Below are 25,300 nucleotides of genomic sequence, written 5' to 3'. Positions count from 1 at the left end.
GCAGAGCGAGCAGCTGTGGAAACCAAGCTGATTTCACTGGCAGACTTTTCTCAAGTCAGCAGTTGTGAATCTGTCCATTGAGAGAATTCTGGGCCGTGGAGAACAGTTAGGAAAGAGGTGCGGAAATGGATACAGGGATTATAACACCTGCCCAAATCTCTTAATCATATTTCGTCAAAGCCGCAAAATGCAATGCCTGCCTATGACTGACTGGATTATGGCTTGTTTACGTTGATTGTTTTTAATATTTAATTCGGTAATTTTTCACAACCTTTTGCTAAATAGAATGGGGAAGTCCGTGCCTATCTGTGTGCTAAATCTGATTTTAGTGCCTATCTGTGTGCTAAATCTGATTTAGATTCCAGCAGGTACATCAGTCTCTTCTCACGTTCTAATATGCATACTTCACTACTATATAGTGTGCAAAAAGCAGTATTAGAATGTCTGAATATGCAACAGTATGTACATTTACATTCACGGTTATATTCAAGCTGCTTTGTCCAAGTATACATGACACAATTTAAAATAAAATGTTCAAAGGATTCGGTTGGACTAAAGCGTTTACATGCAATTTTAAGAAGACAAATGCATCTATTAGGCAAACAATGCTGAGTGAAACACTGCATCCACTGAGATTCTGAGGTGTACAGCAGTTTCATATCCATAGGAGCTGTTGGATTCGTAAAGTTGAGAAATTAAAAAAGGTGGAAATCTGAGCTGAGTGGCTCTTTTTCTAGTGCAAGTGCAGTTACCAAGAAAGTTGTTGTTGTTATTTGACAACACCCACAAAGATTATTTTCACAGTTGTTAGTACATCATTGGCCAGTGAACATCTGGATGAAGGGACAGTGCCAAGATGGCAGATGTGCTATATCTGAGAATGTTTTCAAATTCGTATTCATACAGCCCATTTGAATCAGACCCAACTTTATGCACATTGTGCAGGACCCCTTTTTCCATTTAACATAATTTATTGGACTCTTTCGGTTTTAATGTAGTAAAAAAAAAATAAATGTATGAATATTTTTTATGAATCATATTTTTTATGAAGTACACTCACTCAAAGATTTGTTTAGTAAGATTTTACCAGAAAAGATTTTAGATTTGTTTAATCATCAAATCTTGTATAATTTTATCTGCTGTATTTTTGCGTTTGTTTGGTTTTATTTTGTGTTTGTAACTCTTGTATTATTCCAACTCCGCTTTTGCTATGAAGATAGCCTTAGATGCTGAGATGGCAATAAAAAGAAATAACTACTACCACTCATGTCAATCAGTTAATTTGCCCGTCAGCATATCCAATTAGGACTGGGCAAAAAAAAAAAGATTTTTTGATTAATCATTTTTTAAAATGACGTCGATTCAATATCAATTCTCAAAAGCCGCGAATCGATCTTTTCCGGTATTTATTTCAGCACACATTTAAAACAAGATCTGATTAACGTGAATCTTATAATTAGTCTTCTCCACTAAATGTCACCCTTATTTACTTTGCGCGATGTTACAACAAAAATCCTGTCATTCATTCAGCGCTTATCATGGCCATACGCATGATTCACAATGCTCAAGTGAAATGCTATTAATACTATAAATCTGCGGGAGCATTTGATATCACGCATAAGGTGCCATGATTTCCGCAATGAATGAATGGCGGATGGCGCGGCACACTTTTTTGTTTACTACACGCATACTAAAGTGCGGATGACGCTCACAGTGTTTTCAGCTTCTGCCGTCTCACTATATGATGATATGAACACGAATGTCATCTCCAGCTTCATTACCATTTTACCGTTTCATTTGAGAAAACTACTGTCATATCACATACACAGCAGCTGCAAGTTCTTCACAGCAACTCGTCAAAATAAAAGTTTAGTTTAACATTAAAAAACTGCCCGAATATATTACTATTTAGCAGTCTTAAGACTCAATGCTACTACTGCTAATAAATATGAATAAATCTTTATTTTTAATAGAGATGCACCCATCGGCCAGGGATCGGAATTGGCCGATTTTCCTCATGATCGGCCAGGATCTGTGATCAGTCGGTCAGTCTCACTTCTTTCCGATTCTGAGCCGATCCGTTTTGTTACCAGCGGCACAGGCAATAACATCAGCCGCGCATTCTCACTCTCATCTCTCCGACGACCCCTTCTCTCACACGCACGTTTCATTCGCTCTGGTTAAATAGTGCTTGTATTGCATATATATTATATCAGTGGTGGCTCGTCGGGGGAGGCAGGGGAGGCACAGCCTCCCCATAATTTTAAGGTGAAAATGGGAGGAGGACGATTTAATGTTAATAAAATTCACAATTCATTTCAGTTCATGTCTCAGAATGTGTATACTTGTTTGTAATTTCACAGTTGTAATACCATAACGTGAAAGCGCCGCTTTTCTATCGAGAATGTGCAGAATCTGCTGATGTAATTACAATCGCTAATGATAGAGAAGGGTAGGGGGAGGCCAGGGGAGTGCGGAGCTCTCGTTGCGCTGATAATGTACCAAGTACTTATGATGAGTCGTGATATTGAATATTGGATCGCCAACAGATTTACCAAGCTGTCATTCAAACAGTATATATACAAATTTAGGGAAAACAGCCTAAGCTGGATATAGGCTAACATTACTGCAGTTGGCTTAATTAAATGGCACAACAGGCAGCTCTCTTTTAACACAGACTTGTAAGAAGGGATGGATGTTTGCTTCAAGTGATAGGCCAGGTAAGTGAAATTATATTATCTTGCTGTATGTGTGTCGTTTTCTTTACGTTTTCTGACTAAAAGCAACCAAAAAGCCATTTTAAAGTGGTTAAGCAAATAATAATAATAATAATTGGCAGGGATCCCAGACCAATACAATTAGTGTGCCTCCTCTATTTTAAAACCCACGAGCCGCCACTGTATTATATTGTTATAGTTATTCCCGCAGGTTTCGCACTTAAACCAAATGCGCGCTCACCACCACTGATCTATATTAATGGAGCACACAATCCGCACTCAGTCTCAAACAGCTTGTGAGCCACAAATACCAAAATGAGTGGCTAACTGCGCTAAAACGTTCAAATACATACAAAATTATGTAAAAATGCCCGTCTTGGCGAGTATCCAGTTAAAAAGTCAGTTTTGGAACGTTAAATAGTTGAGAAGGAGAACGCATGTTGTGTAACAGTATATTGGGTCCGTGGATAAACTCTTAAAGGGACCGCAGTCCAATATTCCTGCTGCTCTCTGTCATGTTAATCAAAGAACAAAAGACATAGTTTTTATAACTTGCAAAAATCGATATCGGCAGATCACACTAAAGAAAAATTGGAAATTGGAATCGGCCAAGAAAATTGCAATTGGTGCATCTCTAATTTTTAAAGGAATAATCACATCTGTTTTCTTTTTAATTTTAACAGTAAACCTCTGTTGTGTTTGCCAAAAAATAAAAGGATTTAATTTTCATTTGATTAGGATAAATTAAATTAATGTTTTATGCTTTCATCTGATTACCAGAAAAATTAAGAACATTTTATAGGGCCCTATTATTGTTTAAAAAAAAGAATAGGTTTAAAATACAGGCATGTGGTTAATTTCTTTTTATTAATTCACCATTTGTAAACTGATGTTTACTGTTCATTTTTTAGAAATATCAATAGCTTCTGTATTAAAACTATATTCACTGAATGTAATAAAAAAATTGAGAATCGAATCGAGAGTAGGGCTGCACAATTAATCGAATTTCTAATCGCGATTACAATTATGGATGCCACAATTACGTAATCGTTCAAAGCGGCAATTAAGTCCACTTATTATTCTGTGTGCTTAAGATGCTTTTTTTTTCTTTCTACATGTTATCTTAAGGGTTTTTCCATTGTTTTAATTTTAGTTTTAGTATAACACTATAATACCATTTATATTTTTACTTTTTTTATAATTTAAAGAAGAAACCAATCTGATGTATAGTTGACATTTGAGGCTTAATAATGTAGAAAAACACAGTTTTTCAGTTAGTGTTTTCAGCTTGTTTATTTTCATATAAAAATACGGCATGCAGTTGCATCAAACAATGGTATAAACAACATTCAATGTAAATTGTGATAATCTTAATTAATAATTGCAATTACAATTTCAAGGCAACAATCGACAATTATGATTTTTGTCATAATCATGCAGCCTTAATCGAGAGTTTGCAAATCGAAATTGAATCGGGACATCTGAATCGATACCCAGCCCTAATATCCAATCAGTATAGTAGGCTTGGACTGAACAGCATACAGAAGAGAATGGAGTAAAAGAGGGCAGGATGGGTTCTGCGTGAGAGATGTGTTGTTCCACAGTTGAGGTTCAGTGAACTGAGGAATCCAAAGCATGCTGGGGCACGGTTGAAGCATTAAGGACCATCCCACCTTGATCCTTCTTTCTTTGCGTCATGCTGTCAAGAAAACATCTGCACATCATCACTATTGGCCTGGCAATGTATCATGCAGGAAGTTTGGATAAATTCGACTTGCTCTTCCAGGCTTGCAAATGCAAGTATTGTTGCTTTCTGTGAGAATTTAGATGCATGATTGGGTGAGGAGTAGGATCGAAGAATTGCTGTAAGTAGTTTCAGATGTTTTGCTAACTTCCGCCAGACTTAGAACCGAATTAGAACGCCACCACCCTTCAACCACGTCATGGCCTCTCTACAAAACCCCAAACCTGAATGCATGAAATTGTTGACAAGCAGCAAGCATTTCTGATTGGCCTATACCTGTTACAGACAATTTATTATCTGATATCTCTTTTAAAAAATGTTATTAAAACTTAAATGTATACAATTTAGAAAAGATCTATTGGAAATTAAAGTCAAATGAATTGGAGTATAATTAATGTGTAAAGTGCAAGTGCATAGCTTGTGTGTTTTATGTCCTCTGTGTGGAGGAGAGGGTACTCTTTGTTTTAAGCAGGATAAATAGAGTGGAACAGAGCAGTCTGCTGTTTTATGAACTCAGAGTCTCTACTCACACAACACAGCCACCTGCAGATACTCTTAACAGTGAGTCAAAGAACCTGTTTGTGCTCCTCACCACTGCTGGGTTGCCTGTTGTCATTTTGATTTAAGATACAAGCTGTAATATTGTTATTGCATCATCTGAAACTGGTTAGTGAGTTTGAACCTTTTTCACATTACAGGAATATATAGAACTAAATCTTGAAAAAGGGAACTGTAATTTTTTTCAGGCAGTTAGCATGTCATCACAACCATATCTCAGAAAGTTTTTTGACCTTTACTGAGTCAGTTGTTGCGGTTTGTCAAGAATGAACTAACAATAAAGCAGCTAAATAATTAGTGTTAAAATGGCTACCAGTAAAGTAACATTATGAATTAGGGATGCTCCGATGAGGATTTTTGCAGCCGATACGGAGTACCGATTTCTTGTCATGGTGATCGACCGATGCCGATTCTGATGCTTCAAGCTTTATATAAATGGTTTCATCGTTAATTTCCAGTCTGTGTTTGTTTATCAGTCTGGCTATGGCGCCGGCTACAAACGCAGTTAAGGTGATGAGTAGACTGAAGTTGGGCTTAGGTGGTTGTGATGTGGGGATGTGCTTCCCATACATTTATTTATTTGTGGCACACGCCACAATATCAAAACTGACCGATTTTCCAAAAGACTTTGTTGAATAAACATGAGCACATTTAAAAATCAAAACGAGGCGCTGGTGTTTTTATATCACTGTATTTCTGAAGGAAGACTATATTTAGAAAATTTTCGATGTCATTTTCATTTAATCTTTCATGTTATATGCCAAATAAAGCAGCTTGTGAGCTCAGCGCTCCTTTGTGTACAGCCATTACCGGGGGAAACCTCTGTTTCTCCTGCTTTAAAGCACCTCCTGCTGGCAGAGAATGAATTTGCATTTTCAGTAAGTCCGTCTGATTTACGCAGCAAATATTTTGCTTTTCCTATATCCACGGGCGCTGGTAATAAAAAATGTATTCTGATTATTTGCGGGTGGATAAAATAAATCATAATTGATGCAAATATTAACTACATTTTTTAAAAAATACATATTTTTCATGAGGCAGACGATTTCGTGTGTGTGTTCGTTCGCCTGATCGGGAAGTTGCAGTGACAGAAACGGTGACATTCCAGATAAAGTTTGAAAGGAGTAAAGCCTGTGTTAATCCTGTTGTGTAGGCTAATATGGCCAAAGAAGATATTCTGTTTTATAAATAAATGTTCATTTAAAAGCAGTCCACGATCAGCGTGTTATGTTACCGTTATCTCTTATTCCAGTCTGTGTTTGTTTATCAGTCTGGCTATGGCGCCGGCTACAAACGCAGTTAAGGTGATGAGTAGACTGAAGTTGGGCTTAGGTGGTTGTGATGTGGGGATGTGCTTCCCATACATTTATTTATTTGTGGCACACGCCACAATATCAAAACTGACCGATTTTCCAAAAGACTTTGTTGAATAAACATGAGCACATTTAAAAATCAAAACGAGGCGCTGGTGTTTTTATATCACTGTATTTCTGAAGGAAGACTATATTTAGAAAATTTTCGATGTCATTTTCATTTAATCTTTCATGTTATATGCCAAATAAAGCAGCTTGTGAGCTCAGCGCTCCTTTGTGTACAGCCATTACCGGGGGAAACCTCTGTTTCTCCTGCTTTAAAGCACCTCCTGCTGGCAGAGAATGAATTTGCATTTTCAGTAAGTCCGTCTGATTTACGCAGCAAATATTTTGCTTTTCCTATATCCACGGGCGCTGGTAATAAAAAATGTATTCTGATTATTTGCGGGTGGATAAAATAAATCATAATTGATGCAAATATTAACTACATTTTTTAAAAAATACATATTTTTCATGAGGCAGACGATTTCGTGTGTGTGTTCGTTCGCCTGATCGGGAAGTTGCAGTGACAGAAACGGTGACATTCCAGATAAAGTTTGAAAGGAGTAAAGCCTGTGTTAATCCTGTTGTGTAGGCTAATATGGCCAAAGAAGATATTCTGTTTTATAAATAAATGTTCATTTAAAAGCTTGTTGCTTTCTGTGAGAATTTAGATGCATGATTGGGTGAGGAGTAGGATCGAAGAATTGCTGTAAGTAGTTTCAGATGTTTTGCTAACTTCCGCCAGACTTAGAACCGAATTAGAACGCCACCACCCTTCAACCACGTCATGGCCTCTCTACAAAACCCCAAACCTGAATGCATGAAATTGTTGACAAGCAGCAAGCATTTCTGATTGGCCTATACCTGTTACAGACAATTTATTATCTGATATCTCTTTTAAAAAATGTTATTAAAACTTAAATGTATACAATTTAGAAAAGATCTATTGGAAATTAAAGTCAAATGAATTGGAGTATAATTAATGTGTAAAGTGCAAGTGCATAGCTTGTGTGTTTTATGTCCTCTGTGTGGAGGAGAGGGTACTCTTTGTTTTAAGCAGGATAAATAGAGTGGAACAGAGCAGTCTGCTGTTTTATGAACTCAGAGTCTCTACTCACACAACACAGCCACCTGCAGATACTCTTAACAGTGAGTCAAAGAACCTGTTTGTGCTCCTCACCACTGCTGGGTTGCCTGTTGTCATTTTGATTTAAGATACAAGCTGTAATATTGTTATTGCATCATCTGAAACTGGTTAGTGAGTTTGAACCTTTTTCACATTACAGGAATATATAGAACTAAATCTTGAACTGTAAAACTGTAATTTTTTTCAGGCAGTTAGCATGTCATCACAACCATATCTCAGAAAGTTTTTTGACCTTTACTTGTTGCGGTTTTGCGGTTTGTCAAGAATGAACTAACAATAAAGCAGCTAAATAATTAGTGTTAAAATGGCTACCAGTAAAGTAACATTATGAATTAGGGATGCTCCGATGAGGATTTTTGCAGCCGATACGGAGTACCGATTTCTTGTCATGGTGATCGACCGATGCCGATTCTGATGCTTCAAGCTTTATATAAATGGTTTCATCGTTAATTTCCAGTCTGTGTTTGTTTATCAGTCTGGCTATGGCGCCGGCTACAAACGCAGTTAAGGTGATGAGTAGACTGAAGTTGGGCTTAGGTGGTTGTGATGTGGGGATGTGCTTCCCATACATTTATTTATTTGTGGCACACGCCACAATATCAAAACTGACCGATTTTCCAAAAGACTTTGTTGAATAAACATGAGCACATTTAAAAATCAAAACGAGGCGCTGGTGTTTTTATATCACTGTATTTCTGAAGGAAGACTATATTTAGAAAATTTTCGATGTCATTTTCATTTAATCTTTCATGTTATATGCCAAATAAAGCAGCTTGTGAGCTCAGCGCTCCTTTGTGTACAGCCATTACCGGGGGAAACCTCTGTTTCTCCTGCTTTAAAGCACCTCCTGCTGGCAGAGAATGAATTTGCATTTTCAGTAAGTCCGTCTGATTTACGCAGCAAATATTTTGCTTTTCCTATATCCACGGGCGCTGGTAATAAAAAATGTATTCTGATTATTTGCGGGTGGATAAAATAAATCATAATTGATGCAAATATTAACTACATTTTTTAAAAAATACATATTTTTCATGAGGCAGACGATTTCGTGTGTGTGTTCGTTCGCCTGATCGGGAAGTTGCAGTGACAGAAACGGTGACATTCCAGATAAAGTTTGAAAGGAGTAAAGCCTGTGTTAATCCTGTTGTGTAGGCTAATATGGCCAAAGAAGATATTCTGTTTTATAAATAAATGTTCATTTAAAAGCAGTCCACGATCAGCGTGTTATGTTACCGTTATCTCTTACGGCTCCGACGAGGTTTTGTTCACTGTGACAACTCACAAAAGACTATTTTTAGCCAAGCAGCACGGAGAGCCGCTTCAGAAATGTGCCGTGGCTGGCTGGTATAAACACAAGCATTAGAGCGGCCGCGATCAGCTCCGGTGGCCGTGGAGCCATAACGTGCCGCAGACATGTGCAGTGAGGTGCAGATCAGCTCTAACGTCACTGAATCTGCTGTTAAAAATGAACCATCCATTCATCATATCATCATGCAAAACATACACGACAAATAGGGATGGGTATCGTTTACATTTTATCGATACCAATACTTATCGATACTGTTATCGATACTATTTGATGCAAAAAGATATGAAGTGAAAAGTTGTTAAAGATTTAAACTGTTATTTAAAAATTAACTGTATTAAAGTTCTTCAGTTAAGAGCAGTGAGTTATTTTTCTCTTTGTGTTTTATTTTATTAACATTAAAGGACTAGTTCACCCAAAAATGAAAATTGTATCATCATTTACTCACTCTCAAGTTGCTTTAAACCTGAATGAGTTTCTTTCTTCTGTTGAACATAAAAAATGATTTTGAAGAATGTGGGAAACTAAACAGTTGCTGGTCCGCAGTGACTTTCATATTTTTTCCCCCCTACTATTAAAGTCAGTGGGGACCAGCAACTGTTTGGTTACCCACATTCTTTAAAATATCTTCTTTTTGTGTTCAGCACAAGAATAAATAAAAATGAATACATGTTTGGTACAACTTGACTGAGTAAATAATGACAGAATTAAAATTTTTGGGTGAACTATTCCTTTAATGACAACGCTATGGCGCCGGCTACAAACGCAGTTAAGGTGATGAGTAGACTGAAGTTGGGCTTAGGTGGTTGTGATGTGGGGATGTGCTTCCCATACATTTATTTATTTGTGGCACACGCCACAATATCAAAACTGACCGATTTTCCAAAAGACTTTGTTGAATAAACATGAGCACATTTAAAAATCAAAACGAGGCGCTGGTGTTTTTATATCACTGTATTTCTGAAGGAAGACTATATTTAGAAAATTTTCGATGTCATTTTCATTTAATCTTTCATGTTATATGCCAAATAAAGCAGCTTGTGAGCTCAGCGCTCCTTTGTGTACAGCCATTACCGGGGGAAACCTCTGTTTCTCCTGCTTTAAAGCACCTCCTGCTGGCAGAGAATGAATTTGCATTTTCAGTAAGTCCGTCTGATTTACGCAGCAAATATTTTGCTTTTCCTATATCCACGGGCGCTGGTAATAAAAAATGTATTCTGATTATTTGCGGGTGGATAAAATAAATCATAATTGATGCAAATATTAACTACATTTTTTAAAAAATACATATTTTTCATGAGGCAGACGATTTCGTGTGTGTGTTCGTTCGCCTGATCGGGAAGTTGCAGTGACAGAAACGGTGACATTCCAGATAAAGTTTGAAAGGAGTAAAGCCTGTGTTAATCCTGTTGTGTAGGCTAATATGGCCAAAGAAGATATTCTGTTTTATAAATAAATGTTCATTTAAAAGCAGTCCACGATCAGCGTGTTATGTTACCGTTATCTCTTACGGCTCCGACGAGGTTTTGTTCACTGTGACAACTCACAAAAGACTATTTTTAGCCAAGCAGCACGGAGAGCCGCTTCAGAAATGTGCCGTGGCTGGCTGGTATAAACACAAGCATTAGAGCGGCCGCGATCAGCTCCGGTGGCCGTGGAGCCATAACGTGCCGCAGACATGTGCAGTGAGGTGCAGATCAGCTCTAACGTCACTGAATCTGCTGTTAAAAATGAACCATCCATTCATCATATCATCATGCAAAACATACACGACAAATAGGGATGGGTATCGTTTACATTTTATCGATACCAATACTTATCGATACTGTTATCGATACTATTTGATGCAAAAAGATATGAAGTGAAAAGTTGTTAAAGATTTAAACTGTTATTTAAAAATTAACTGTATTAAAGTTCTTCAGTTAAGAGCAGTGAGTTATTTTTCTCTTTGTGTTTTATTTTATTAACATTAAAGGACTAGTTCACCCAAAAATGAAAATTGTATCATCATTTACTCACTCTCAAGTTGCTTTAAACCTGAATGAGTTTCTTTCTTCTGTTGAACATAAAAAATGATTTTGAAGAATGTGGGAAACTAAACAGTTGCTGGTCCGCAGTGACTTTCATATTTTTTCCCCCCTACTATTAAAGTCAGTGGGGACCAGCAACTGTTTGGTTACCCACATTCTTTAAAATATCTTCTTTTTGTGTTCAGCACAAGAATAAATAAAAATGAATACATGTTTGGTACAACTTGACTGAGTAAATAATGACAGAATTAAAATTTTTGGGTGAACTATTCCTTTAATGACAACCGGCAGCATGTTTAGTACAAACTAAGTAATCAGGTGCTGTTTGACCGGCCGGTGTACGTGCTCTGAATAAGCACATGGCAGAACAGCACGCGAATAAAACGTTTAACCGGCAAGGCTTTAAAGCACACAGAAATAATGTACTTTTGTGATTGCGAATAAGTCTAGTGAGTGTAACTCTGCTGAATCAACGCGAGTTTCATTTGGAGCTGGAGCCGTGAGACATAATACAGCGTATTGTTTGAGGTAGATGTTGTTCTGTTAGTAAATGTTTCATTATATATGACTAGTGTTGCCTCCTTCGTTCACTATTACACTACTGCATATATTACATCTGACACTGGTGTCGCTTAGTTTTGTAACGTGAGCCCACACTTTCGACTGATTGCACGCAAACACACTGCACATGCGCATGGATATCACACGCACGTCGAGCAAATGTCGGCCACATCATTCAGTGAAGGGAAATGACAAGCAGCAGCTTCTAATTCATCATTAACATTGAAGTATACGAAGATAAAACAACGCAAGTATCGGTATCATTTGTCCTGAAGCTTATCGGTATTCCGGTATCGACCCAATTACTTACCAATCCAAAAAAATACTGGTTCTCGGTACCCATCCCTAACGATAAATAGCTAATTTTTCATTGCTTCTCAAAACATCATAGCATTTCCACACCTGCGATGACATGACTGCGGCGCCAAATCATTTATGTCCCCACGCATCATGTACGTCGTCACGCGTTGACGTCATCAAATTGCGATCGGTTCGTGAGATCGGCCAAGTGTAGTGAGTATCGATCGAATCATAAAGCCACAATATCAAAACTGACCGATTTTCCAAAAGACTTTGTTGAATAAACATGAGCACATTTAAAAATCAAAACGAGGCGCTGGTGTTTTTATATCACTGTATTTCTGAAGGAAGACTATATTTAGAAAATTTTCGATGTCATTTTCATTTAATCTTTCATGTTATATGCCAAATAAAGCAGCTTGTGAGCTCAGCGCTCCTTTGTGTACAGCCATTACCGGGGGAAACCTCTGTTTCTCCTGCTTTAAAGCACCTCCTGCTGGCAGAGAATGAATTTGCATTTTCAGTAAGTCCGTCTGATTTACGCAGCAAATATTTTGCTTTTCCTATATCCACGGGCGCTGGTAATAAAAAATGTATTCTGATTATTTGCGGGTGGATAAAATAAATCATAATTGATGCAAATATTAACTACATTTTTTAAAAAATACATATTTTTCATGAGGCAGACGATTTCGTGTGTGTGTTCGTTCGCCTGATCGGGAAGTTGCAGTGACAGAAACGGTGACATTCCAGATAAAGTTTGAAAGGAGTAAAGCCTGTGTTAATCCTGTTGTGTAGGCTAATATGGCCAAAGAAGATATTCTGTTTTATAAATAAATGTTCATTTAAAAGCAGTCCACGATCAGCGTGTTATGTTACCGTTATCTCTTACGGCTCCGACGAGGTTTTGTTCACTGTGACAACTCACAAAAGACTATTTTTAGCCAAGCAGCACGGAGAGCCGCTTCAGAAATGTGCCGTGGCTGGCTGGTATAAACACAAGCATTAGAGCGGCCGCGATCAGCTCCGGTGGCCGTGGAGCCATAACGTGCCGCAGACATGTGCAGTGAGGTGCAGATCAGCTCTAACGTCACTGAATCTGCTGTTAAAAATGAACCATCCATTCATCATATCATCATGCAAAACATACACGACAAATAGGGATGGGTATCGTTTACATTTTATCGATACCAATACTTATCGATACTGTTATCGATACTATTTGATGCAAAAAGATATGAAGTGAAAAGTTGTTAAAGATTTAAACTGTTATTTAAAAATTAACTGTATTAAAGTTCTTCAGTTAAGAGCAGTGAGTTATTTTTCTCTTTGTGTTTTATTTTATTAACATTAAAGGACTAGTTCACCCAAAAATGAAAATTGTATCATCATTTACTCACTCTCAAGTTGCTTTAAACCTGAATGAGTTTCTTTCTTCTGTTGAACATAAAAAATGATTTTGAAGAATGTGGGAAACTAAACAGTTGCTGGTCCGCAGTGACTTTCATATTTTTTCCCCCCTACTATTAAAGTCAGTGGGGACCAGCAACTGTTTGGTTACCCACATTCTTTAAAATATCTTCTTTTTGTGTTCAGCACAAGAATAAATAAAAATGAATACATGTTTGGTACAACTTGACTGAGTAAATAATGACAGAATTAAAATTTTTGGGTGAACTATTCCTTTAATGACAACCGGCAGCATGTTTAGTACAAACTAAGTAATCAGGTGCTGTTTGACCGGCCGGTGTACGTGCTCTGAATAAGCACATGGCAGAACAGCACGCGAATAAAACGTTTAACCGGCAAGGCTTTAAAGCACACAGAAATAATGTACTTTTGTGATTGCGAATAAGTCTAGTGAGTGTAACTCTGCTGAATCAACGCGAGTTTCATTTGGAGCTGGAGCCGTGAGACATAATACAGCGTATTGTTTGAGGTAGATGTTGTTCTGTTAGTAAATGTTTCATTATATATGACTAGTGTTGCCTCCTTCGTTCACTATTACACTACTGCATATATTACATCTGACACTGGTGTCGCTTAGTTTTGTAACGTGAGCCCACACTTTCGACTGATTGCACGCAAACACACTGCACATGCGCATGGATATCACACGCACGTCGAGCAAATGTCGGCCACATCATTCAGTGAAGGGAAATGACAAGCAGCAGCTTCTAATTCATCATTAACATTGAAGTATACGAAGATAAAACAACGCAAGTATCGGTATCATTTGTCCTGAAGCTTATCGGTATTCCGGTATCGACCCAATTACTTACCAATCCAAAAAAATACTGGTTCTCGGTACCCATCCCTAACGATAAATAGCTAATTTTTCATTGCTTCTCAAAACATCATAGCATTTCCACACCTGCGATGACATGACTGCGGCGCCAAATCATTTATGTCCCCACGCATCATGTACGTCGTCACGCGTTGACGTCATCAAATTGCGATCGGTTCGTGAGATCGGCCAAGTGTAGTGAGTATCGATCGAATCATAAATTGTGATTATCGGTCGATGCCGATCAATCGGTGCATCCCTATTATGAATTGTTGCACTATATTTATTTCGGTGCATGAAACATATACAAATATATATACCTAAAGGAATATATAGTGCAACTAAAATTATGTAATCCAGTGAATCAAAACCAGACCAACCAGTTAAGTCACTTTGCACCTATTTAACTACTTTTATCTATATCAAGTACATGAGTATGCAAGTACTTAACTGTTTGGTCTGGTTTTGATTCTTTGTACTTTTTGCTGTTCACTGTTTTCACTGAGAATGTGAAAAATAATATTAAGTAGGGGTGCTCCGATAATGGCTAGGGGAAGTTTGATCGGCGGTCTCTATAAAAGCTAAATCTCAAGCTGACGACGCGCCTGCCGTGAGAGGTTTTGCATGACATGCAGCGGCACCATCTCAATCTCTGTCCGGCGCGAGTAAAATAATTATAATGCTGATGGTGAGATACAATTCATATTTCTTCAGTAAATAACTTGCAAAGTAATTTGAAAACTTTCTGCGAGACGTAATTTCACAAAGAGTGTGAGTGAATCACTGCACGCTCTCTTTCCTTCTCTAAATGCTCAAATGGCTTTAAATCAGCACATCGCGCCTGCACAATAAGCGAGCTGCACAGTTCACACAGGAATTGTCACTTGCACAATCGAGGTAGTGTTGCATCGTCACTATAGTTTATGATTTTCATTTCTTTTTAATTCTTGACAGTGTTTTAAAGGTCCCATATTGTCAAAACTGAAATTTCCTGGCTTTTTTCACAATAACTGAGGTCTAGGGGCTATAAGGTTCAAAACAGTCAGTCCACAGTAAAATGCACACAGCCTGCATAAAGTAGCTGTGATTTTTCACGAACCGTTGTAACTTCCGTAAAAAGTTGACGTCAGAACTACACAGTCACCGCCTTCAGTCACCACCCCGAGCACCGCCCACCGTCCCACTCTCCTTTTGCCAAACCCCCAGACAACATCGCGTCCATGCTATTGCTGAGCAACGACAACACGGAAACATGTCGAAAAGGTTAACTTCAACCACGAAACCAGATCGGCCGACCTGTAACGTTATACTCTCACTCAAAGGATGGACGATCTGACAGGATTGTTACTATGAGGCGGATCACATCTAAGGTGTATAGTAAAGACAAACTCACCTTGTCTATCTAACTTAGTCATGATGAAGATGTATATACACTTCAATTTCAGCAGGCAACTATTTTTACAGCTACATTATTGTTCCAGCCACAATTAATCACAACAATGTATACACAATTACAAATGATTATATATAAATCGTCAGTTTGTTGTTTTACATCCATGCACACAGACATTATTTCATACAGGACATAGTCGTGAGATGCAAGAAACATAGACATATGGCAAGAAATCTGTAGACGTGCCCATAACAACAAAAGACAATACTTTATTGAACCTTTTCTGATAAGAAGTGTGCGCTGCAAACGCGAGCATTTTTGACGATCGTTTCTGTCCAGTCTGCTCGTTTTATCAAGTTTAACCACAGCTGTCGTCGTTTTTTTTGTCTGGCAGTGGCAGCAGATATACGATCAAATTTCTAATTTGAGGCTGTATTACGTCGATTCTGGCACGCAACATCACAACAAGATGATATTTTAAGCTCATGTAGCCGAATCTGCGCTGGTTTGAATGGGCCGCCTCCAGTTTCCCCTTTGTTTTGCTGCCTCCAGCTAGTGCTGTGACGGCGGCTGACCCTAGTTACCTGTGGTTGGCCTGGCCGTGCGTCACTCAGAAAACAACAGACCAATTAGAAGAGAGGCTCATGAATATTAATTAAACAAGCCAAAATCGACCTGTTCTCAGCAGAGCTCCTGAGGGAGGAGCTGTAAAAATATATTGAGATGGTTTTTGGTACTTATACAGCAAATATATATTCTTAACGACATCAAAACCTAAAATAAAACTCCAGAAAGGTGTACAATATGTGACCTTTAAACCATTCAGCACTTGTGCGCTCTCCTAGAGACGGTGCGCTCATGCACACTCAAAGCGCGCACACATAATGCCAGGTTCACACTAGGCATGGGCCGGTATGAGATTCTGACGGTATGATAACCTTAGATAAAAATATCACGGTATTGCGATTACAGCTCTAAAATATGTTATTTTTAAATGTCTGGGTAAAAAAAAAAAAACTTTTTTTCCCCCACTGAACACATTTTATTTTTAAGAAACATATATAACATTTTGGAACAGTAAACATGTCAGGCTAAATAATTTGAATAAATAATTAAATTCTTCTTAATTAAATGCAGTCACTTAAGTGAGCCTAAACCTGCAGCTCAATAATCAAAAATATAATCAAAACATAATTTCTGTAAAAAATAAAATAAAAAAATTAATAAGAAATGCATGCATAAACCTGCAGCTCAACAAGGTTTTTGGAGACATGCTCGCTTTCTACACATTCATCTTTCAGTCCAAGTTATGATGCAGGACTGTTCACCTTTCCCGGATTAAGTTTGGAGCGGTGAGGTACGAGGATGTGTGCACATACACACACAAGGAAAGAGAGAGCGCGAGTGTCACACACACACACACACACGCGGTCTCTCCGTACAACACTCAAACAGTGGCAAAGGTTTTTTTTGTTTTTTAAATGCTTGATTTTGAACAGATGTAAACAATGGCAGGAGGCTTAAAAGTATAAACGTGATACCAGCTAAATTTCATTGTTGTACTAAATCGCAGGAAAGTAGAGATAGGACTAACTGCAGAACCGCAGAACCATACGTCATGACAGTCTGAGGACAACAGCGCCAGACTAACAGTCTGAGGCCGGAAGTGGGCGGAGCAAGTGTTGCCTTCCGCTACTTCCGTGTTTTGGACCGTTTCAAAGTTTAAAACAACGTTATCATCAAGTATTATATTAAAACGATTGAATTTAAAAGATATATAAGATGCACTTATATATATATATATGTGTATGTAAAAAAAAAAAAGATGTAAACAATGGCAGGAGGCTTAAAAGTATAGACGTGATACCATCTACATTTAATTATCGTACTAAATCGCAGAAAAGTACAGTATGCACTTTAGACTGCTATTCCCCGCTCTGTGAAGTAACGTGAGGGAGGAATCTAGTTGACGTTAGCTAGTTTATTAACCATGTTATCTACCTCGGTAGCAAGCCAAATAGTATTTATTTAAACACTGAAACAAACGGCGGGTGGGTCTCTGTCTTGATTGGGGGTGAAAGAGGGAGAAAACCGAAGATGACACAGATATATAGTTTATATTCGACTTGGAAGTATTTATTTAGCGATCGGCGTACGGAACACCATTGTGTACGGAACATGGTTAGTCTACGCTACCCGAAAAATTCCCATACGACAGACTTAGTCTTTTTCAACGGGGGAAAAAGTTCCAGGGATTCATCTCCTTCGGCCCTCCCACACACAGGTGACTCTTACTGACTGCTCGCACCAACCGGAGGGCTGAGGGGGAGGGGTCGTGTGACTCGCTACGCTCTTCGCTGCACACAACTGAGGGAGTCCTGCACTTTCCGTCTTTGACGACACGTAAAAAAACTGCGCATAACACTGTTTTGAAACCGTGACACGCATTCTCTTGCTTACATTTATTGCGTTTAAACACGTCTATGAAAGATTGTATTACTGTACTGCGTAAAAACAGAATCACAGTGCTCAAAAAGCATTTTCAGTAACAACGTTTGTATTTGAAATCAAAATGGATAAATGTTGTGTTTGTGGCAAACAGCTGCGGATCAATAGCAGACCTCTGTGAAAGCACAATGAGTCCATGCTGCTTCAGCACTGCTTAGGTTCTGACAGCGCTGCACGAACTCGCAGCAGATCTGCTTGGTTCCAGGGTTCAAAGTCCAAAGCGCGAGGAAAATCTGCGCTGAGACAGTCGTCAGTTGCTCAGTCACATTTTATGAATTTTTACAAGGCATGTGACTATGCGATACGTGCGACAAAAATACTCATTGAGGTCTTCCTGCGCGTTGGAAGCTGCTAATGCTCATCAGTAAATCAGTGGAAAATAAATAGAAATCATGATTCTGTCTGAGCTATGCGTTTTAAAACGAACACTAACTAGTGTAAATGTAGCCTAACAGATGTGTAAACTGAAGACTATTTGAGCTTTAATAAAACTATTTTGCACTGATATATTGTGTTGGTTACATGTTGTTCCTTTGTGCAGTGGCTCAGGAGATGAGTCTTTGAGTTTGTATAAACATCAACAAGCTGAAAAATAAAACCAAAGTTTTTTTTTAGATAATGTAATCTTGTTAAAATTGATTTCATAAAATTGGTATCGAAAAAAGTATCGTTCAGGAACCGGTATCGAAGTCAAGGTATCTGTATCGATATCGAAAATTTTTGAACGATACCCAGCCCTATTTAAAAATAACAAATTTTAGAGCTGTAACGACAATACCGTGAAACCATGATATTTTTGGTTAAGGTTATCATACCGTCAAAATCTCATACCGGCCCATGCCTAGCCCTGAATGAATGTCTGTAAAAACCCTGACTGGAGCATCACTATAAATAATTCTACATGATAAAAAGAAGGCTTCAAAAATATCGGTATCAGTGATCGTATCGGCAGATATTGCTTCCTGTGATCGACAATCGGTGATCGGCCCAAAAAATCCTGATCGGTGCACCCTTAATATTAAGACCATTTGAACTCTTGTACAGTTTTCACACTCAGTCTTAATCTTTATTTAGATTACAGAAAGGAAATAATGAGGTATTAATGAAATAATACCTGTTTTTGTCTTTATTACAGGACCTGTCACATATTAGGAATGCATATGCTTTTTGTCTTTCAGAGTGCTTCGGTACCTGTTTTGTTGTATTCTATTTTCTGTGTGTATTGTTTGTGTGTTTTGTATGCCTGGGTGTGTCTATATCTGTTATTCTTTATGTTTGAGGTTTCGATAACAATCTGGACTTTAGCACTTCCTCTTTATATATCTATCAGCAAGAGGGTGACGGACTACCCTGGCCCTGTTTGTTCTTCCCACCCTGGTCATTGATTTCAGAGGCAGCATTATAATGTGATTGTAAGCTTATGAAGTGTTATTAGCCGGTCATAGACTTTAGGTCATCACATTTTTTCTGCATTTTGAGTTCTTCACTGGTAGAAAATAAGTTAAGATGGAATTATATTGCTTTAAGGGTTTAGACTGCTATATTACACTTACGGCATAATCCCTCTGTCCTTAGAGCAGTGCACCAGAGCTGTTCCTTCTCAATGCATCATGGGTAAGGCCAAAGTTTAAGCAGGATGTGGAAACCCTGCACATTATTGTCGTTGTTGCCTACACTATTTTAGTCTCCAATTAAATCTAATCTTTAATGTCCTCTATTTTTCCCACTCAGCAGAGAGGGAAGCATTGTTCTGATCCCCTGTTTTTGCATGACTTTAATAGACAACACCACGCACAAACACAAGTTTTCTTTGTAAGATGTTTTCAGGTCAGTCTGATTAGTGGTGGTGGCTCAAGGAGAGGAGGTCATTGAGACAGGAGTGTAACCAACCGGAGGACTCCAATTGCAAAGTGTACACTTTGATTGGACGTGCCTTGACCTTCAGCTAGCGTCACATAATACAGTATCAGCCAATCAGAGAGGAGTTGAAAGAACAGACAGTGACCTTGTCCAGTCAGGGTGCAGATTAAGCAGACGGATGGCCTTGTCTAATCAGAGCCAGTGCTAACCTTGCCTCTAATGTTCATATCATGCACACACAAACACACTTTTGCAGATTAATTTGCAGCACTGAATGCTTTTGTAAAGTTTACAGAAAGTGAAAGAAATGGATATATTTGAGTAAATCTCGATTGATCCCTGTATTGTAGATGTCATTCATGCTCTCTCACTCCAAGTAATCCTCTGGCCGCCAGTAAAGGGTTATATCCACAGGCACAGAGTTAGACAGATCCAAACTATCCACACTGCCTTATAAGGGCTAAAGGGAGAGAGAGAGGGGGAGAAATGGAGCGATGCAGAAAAATAGACAAAGTTTTTAGAGAGTGCAGGGAAAAGAGGGGTATGGAGACATCAAGATTGATTGCTTACAGCAGGAAGGGGAGAGAGAGAAAATACAGCCAGCTCTGTAGCATATTGGGATTTTGATTTTGTTATCCAAACCTCCTCAAACCCCTGACGAGCAAGAAATATTCATGAAAACACATTGCCACAAACAAGGTGTTTTGTTGAGTTATAAACTGGGGTGCTTGAATTGTTATGGTAATGTTACATAGTGTAGTATGTTTTGTGCTTTTGCTAATGCGTATGAATTAGCCATAGAACAATTAATTTGAGATTGTTGTATTGATTGATAAGTGTGCCCAAATTTTGTGGGCTCTGAAATGTACCAACTGTTTGTCAGTGTATAACCCACGTAGTTTTCAAATATGTTGTGCTGAATTTTTTGTAAGAATTGTGTGAAATATTTGCAATCCGATGAAGTAAAAAATTGTATGTTTTTGTTATTAATTTATTTTTATTTTTATATTTATTTATTTATTTATTTATTTAGTAAATGTTAATAATATCATTTACACTACTGTTTAAAAGCTTGGGGTGAGATTTTAAATGAAATTAATACTTCTATTAGTCAAGGATGCATGAAAATTGATAATTTAACACTGACACGGAATACGTTCATGTTACATATGATTGATTAATCAAAAAATTATAAAAAATGTTGCACAGTTTACACAAAAATATTAAGCAGCCAATAGTTTTCAACATAGATAATAATACAGAATGTTTGTAGAATGCAAAATCATCATTTGATACTGAGGACTGGACTTTACTGTAAATTGATGAAAATTCATCTTTTTACCATCACAGAAATAAATCACATTTTTTAATATATTCAAATAAAAAAAAGTTGTAAAACTGTATTTTTTATCAAATAAATATAGCCTTGGTGAGCATTATAGACTACTTTCAAAAATCGTTAAAAAAACTTACCCTAATCTTTTCAACAGAGTGTACATCTTGTTTGATATTATTAAATTGCATTTCGTTTTTTGTTTCGGCCATGTTGTTCTCTAGATATTGTTAAAAACATTTATAGAAAACCTATAATAATTGACTGGTTTGAGTACCTGTATGCATATTAGTATGTGTTGTGGCTATTAGCATTTTAGCATTGTTGTTTATGCATGTTGTGTGAGAGAAAGCACGCAAGTGTTTGTAGTTCAGATGCTGACTCTCACATGATAAGTGATTTTAGCCGTACCATCACAGAGATCACACACACACACACATTCAGTTTACTTTTAAAATTCCTCTGGCTAATATTGGCCAGCAGTGAGAGAGAGCATTGGGTGCACGAGGATATCTAGAAAGACATGGAGAGAGAGATAAGAAGTTGTTTGTAGTTACTGCTGCTCATACTTAAAGTGATTTGAACAGACTCTTAAATAGGGTTGTAAAGGTATGAGATTTTCACAGTATGATAATCGTCTCAGAAAATATCAAGGTTTCACAGTTATCACGGTATATATTAAACAATAATTCTTATCAGTAACAATGACTCTTAAAAGAACAAGAACAAGTTATTTGAGTGAACAAATCCTTTATTGCAACAAGCTTGAAACCATTTTAATGAAAGTATTGAAGTCTCCCTTCTGAAAAAAATTATTTAAAAAAACAATAAAAAATAAAGCTGTACACATTATGTATATCTATATCACACTTTAACATTTTAATGTTTAAAATTTTATCAAATGAAAATATACAACTACTTTTTACCTTCCTTGTTACCGTGTATATACACACACACACTTGTATACAGTGGGTACGGAAAGTATTCAGACCCCCTTAAATTTTTCACTCTTAGTTATATTGCAGCCATTTGCTAAAATCATTTAAGTTAATTTTTTTTCCTCATTAATGTACACACAGCACCCCATATTGACAGAAAAACACAGAATTGTTGACATTTTTGCAGATTTATTAAAAAAGAAAAACTGGAATATCACATGGTCCTAAGTATTCAGACCCTTTGCTCAGTATTTAGTAGAAGCACCCTTTTGATCTAATACAGCCATGAGTCTTTTTGGGAAAGATGCAACAAGTTTTTCACACCTGGATTTGGGGATCCTCTGCCATTCCTCCTTGCAGATCCTCTCCAGTTCTGTCAGGTTAGATGGTAAACGTTGGTGGACAGCCATTTTTAGGTCTCTCCAGAGATGCTCAATTGGGTTTAAGTCAGGGCTCTGGCTGGACCATTCAAGAACAGTCACAGAGTTGTTGAAAAGCCTCTCCTTCGTTATTTTAGCTGTGTGCGTAGGGTCATTGTCTTGTTGGAAGGTAAACCTTCGGCCCAGTCTGAGGTCCTGAGCACTCTGGAGAAGGTTTTCGTCCAGGATATCCCTGTACTTGGCCGCATTCATCTTTCCCTCAATTCCAACCAGTCGTCCTGTCCCTGCAGCTGAAAAACACCCCCACAGCATGATGCTGCCACCACCATGCTTCACTGTTGGGACAGGTGATGAGCAGTGCCTGGTTTTCTCCACACATACCGCTTAGAATTAAGGCCAAAAAGTTCTATCTGGGTCTCATCAGACCAGAGAATCTTATTTCTCACCATCTTGGAGTCCTCCATGCAGGCTTTCATGTGTCTTGCACTGAGGAGAGGCTTCCATCGGGCCACTCTGCCATAAAGCCCCGACTGGTGGAGGGCTGCAGTGATGACTTTCTACAACTTTCTCCCATCTACCGACTGCATCTCTGGAGCTCAGCCACAGTGATCTTTGGGTTCTTCTTTACCTCTCTCACCAAGGCTCTTCTCCCCCGATAGCTCAGTTTGGCCAGACGGCCAGCTCTAGGAAGGGTTCTGGTCATCCCAAACGTCTTCCATTTAAGGAATGGAGGCCACTGTGCTCTTGGGAACCTTAAGTGCAGCAGAAATTTTTTTGTAACCTTGGCCAGATCTGTGCCTTGCCACAATTCTGTCTCTGAGCTCTTCAGGCAGTTCCTTTGACCTCATAATTCTCATTTGCTCTGACATGCACTGTGAGATGTAAGGTCTTATATAGACAGGTGTGTGGCTTTCCTAATCAAGTCCAATCAGTATAATCAAACAAAGGTGTAGAACCATCTCAAGGATGATCAGAAGAAATGAACAGCACCTGAGTTAAATATATGAGTGTCACAGCAAAGGGTCGGAATACTTAGGACCATGTGATATTTCAGTTTTTCTTTTTTAATAAATCTGCAAAAATGTCAACAATTCTGTGTTTTTCTGTCAATATGGGGTGCTGTGTGTACATTAATGAGGAAAAAAAATTAACTTAAATGATTTTAGCAAACGGCTGCAACATAACAAAGAGTGAAAAATGTAAGGGGGTCTAAATACTTTCCGTACCCACTGTATACACACACACACACACACATACATTTAAATAAAAAATAATAATAATCTATAATTTGATACATGAATATATACTAAAATGTGCATTAAAAAGTAAGGAAATGCACCTTTTCATTGCATAGCAATATAAGCTATTGCATATAAACCAAACCTTAGGTACAGCAAAAAAATACAACATAGGCTTATTGGAAAATTGTGTGTTTCCAGTTGAAATTACAGTTTTTCTCAGTCGATTTGGTGCATTTCTCAGATCAGAAATTAAATTGTCAAAATTACTTGTTCAACCTCCACATCATCTAGTCACTTGTGCACAACATAAAAGCAGTTTATCATTCTTTTGAACAAGTTGCAATTGCTTTGGTACATTCATGCAAATGATTATGTATATTTGTCTGTGGTTTCCTACATTATCAGTTGCTAATGTCATGTTGCTCAAAATGTATTATATAGTTCTCTTTGCAACAGTCGTACCTCCCAAAACATCATTAATTCATCGTATAATCAATTAAATGCAAAATGGTTGATCTAGTTGTCATAAACTGTCAAGCATATTTTCTACACATTTCTATTAGATTTGTGTAAATTTGCCATGAATTGCGGAGGTGAATCTTGACTTTCACTAATGAAGAGACTGTAGATCAACCAATTATAAACCAGTTCTCTGAAATAGCTCAAAGGTGCATCTCATGTACTTTCAAATGGAAAGCATATAGACAGAGGACAGGATCAACAGCTGAGAGGAAGAATAGGAGTAAGGATGCATGGTGGAAGGGTACAGAGGCAAAACCAAGGGCGAGACCAAGGACGTAGGCACATATCAGATGAAATAAGGGCCACTATTGTGGACCATGTTATCAATCATGGCTTACAATGGCTGAGGTGGGTTTCCTGTGTTTGCCTTTCTAATTTTGTATTCCCCCCTTTGTACCCATATGTATTTTTCTTTTCTATATCACAATGACAGTGTACTGTGAATCCTATCCAGTCTCTTTCAATCAATACCCCACATACAGTAGTGTGTCAATTTGTACTTTTGAAATGGATATATGGCACACAGAAGAAGTGCAGCCTTCTGCATTTCAATACAGTGACTGCCATCCAAACTGTTGCCATAGTTTACATCAGATAACGCTAACAGAGTGCATTGTTATAATGACAACGTGACTAAACATTTTGACTATCTTGTTTGTGAACAGTGTCACAAGGACTTTCATTCTGATAGCACTGATATGTTCATTGACATAAATACTTACTTTTGAGAGATGAACTAAAGATTGTGAGTAAGTTACAGGCTTTTGTAGGTAATCCATTTTGGGGTGTTGTTTGTACAAATTGTTTTGAGAAATGCACCAAAGCGACTGAGAAAAAAACTGTAACTCTAAGCAGTAAAACAGCTCCTTTATTAATCAGTAATCTGCCCAATAATCATATTTTGATTGAAAATATGTATTTTTGTGGTTCCTTTTGTTGTCACATGTTATGACCTCAAGACATTTTCACTGTAGCGCAATGTTTGTAAACTAATGCACCATGATGTCTGTATTGCATAACCAGCTCCATATGTATGGCTTTTCTGATGTAGTAAACTTGCTCGATAGCTCACCTGGTACAATGAGAAGTACTCGAGAATGAGTGAAATGAAACATGAGTC

General features: G+C 37.8%; 1 protein-coding gene across 1 annotated transcript in view; it reads left to right on the top strand.

The window, feature by feature from the left end:
* The window catches only part of prkar2aa (protein kinase, cAMP-dependent, regulatory, type II, alpha A), a 48,810-nt gene that overhangs the window by 2,015 nt on the left and 21,495 nt on the right, over nucleotides 1-25,300 (top strand). The gene's annotated exons all lie outside the window — the stretch shown is intronic.

The sequence above is a fragment of the Sinocyclocheilus grahami genome, unplaced genomic scaffold (genome assembly GCF_001515645.1).
Source record: "Sinocyclocheilus grahami isolate Dianchi unplaced genomic scaffold, SAMN03320097.WGS_v1.1 scaffold570.1, whole genome shotgun sequence".
Taxonomy (NCBI): Eukaryota; Metazoa; Chordata; class Actinopteri; order Cypriniformes; family Cyprinidae; genus Sinocyclocheilus; species Sinocyclocheilus grahami.
The sequence above is the reverse complement of the archived record's forward strand: the minus strand, read 5'-3'. Positions and strand labels throughout refer to the sequence as shown.